General features: G+C 38.1%; 1 pseudogene; it reads right to left on the reverse strand.

The window, feature by feature from the left end:
* Nucleotides 1-208: 208 nt before the first annotated feature.
* LOC116642414 lies at nt 209-1143 on the reverse strand (annotated as a pseudogene).
* Between the last annotated feature and the right edge of the window lie 331 nt (nt 1144-1474).

Consider the following 1474-nt stretch of genomic DNA (forward strand, 5'->3'; position numbering starts at 1 on the left):
GACATCACATCACTCATGCTTAGAAAATTTTCAGAGCATATAAATGTAAAAAGATAGTTGAACTAAGTGAGGCCAAAATAGAATAAATGGAGACTAAGAGCTGAAGGAAAGGAAGTTGAGTATCATAGTGGCTGGAGAAATATAACAATGTTAACATTGTTTTAGACATAGGTTCCATTTAAAATTGAGGTCATGAATTTCTTTATGATTACAATTTATTTGAGAAGCATTTGTTGGCTAAGTTCTTAAAGGACTGCTTTACCTGCTGGTTCCTTAGGGAGTAAATAAAAGGATTTAGCATTGGGGCAACAGAGGTATTGAGCACAGCTATACCCTTGGTCAAAGCCACACCTTCTTTTGCTGAAGTTTTGACATACATGAAAATGCAACTTCCATAAGAAATAGAGACAACAATCATGTGTGAGGAACAAGTGGAAAAGGCCTTTTTCTTTTGCTCAGCAGAGAGGATTCTCAGAATTGTTTTAAGGATGAATACATAAGAAAGAACCACTAACATTAAGGTTACCATGAGCGTGAATACTGCCAGGAAGCATCCCATGAGCTCTAGGAATGCTGTGTCTGTGCAGGAGATCAGTAGCATAGGAGAAGAGTCACAAGTGAAGTGGTCAATGATGTTGGAGTCACAGAAATCCAGTTGAAGTCACATGATCACAGGTGGAAAGATAATGAGAAATCCAGCCAGCCCAGAGCTAATTACAAGCTGGTTGCAGACTCTGCTGTTCATTATTGTTGTGTAATGCAATGGCTTACAGATAGCTACGTACCAATCATAAGACATAGCAGTCAAAAGAAAAAATTCTGTTGAACCAAGGAGTATGAAGAAAAACACCTGCGCAATGCAAGAATTATAGGAAATGGTCATATCTCCTGTTATAATGCTGACCAGAAATCTAGGAATACAAACTGTTGTGAATGAGATTTCTAGAAAAGAGAATTCTTAAGGAAGAAATACATGGGAGTTTTAAGGTGAGGATCTATCACAGTGAGGGTAATAATTGTCAGGTTTCCAGTTATACTCAGTATATATGTGAAAAATAGAAATAGAAAAATCAAAATATTTAGTTCTGGGTCATTTGTTAATCCCAGAAGAATGAACTCTTTCACAGATGTTTGATTTTTCATTTCTTTTTTTTTTTTTTTTAAAGATTTTTATTATTTATTTGACAGAGAGAGATAGCGAGAGCAGGAACACAAGCAGGGGGAGTGGGAGAGGGAGAAGCAGGCTTCCCGCCGAGCAGGGAGCCCGATGTGGGACTCGATCCCGGGACCCCGGGATCATGACCTGAGCCGAAGGCAGACGCTTAACGACTGAGCCACCCAGGCGCCCTGATTTTTCATTTCTTATTGTTGACTTCTTCCAGGTCTATAAATGCAAACAAGAAACAATGATTTTGTGAGTCCAGGATTATTTTTTTATCACTTCTGCTGGTTTAAAAAATATATAAGACATATA

Source organism: Phoca vitulina, unplaced genomic scaffold (assembly GCF_004348235.1).
Source record: "Phoca vitulina isolate PV1807 unplaced genomic scaffold, GSC_HSeal_1.0 scaffold23, whole genome shotgun sequence".
Lineage (NCBI taxonomy): Eukaryota > Metazoa > Chordata > Mammalia > Carnivora > Phocidae > Phoca > Phoca vitulina.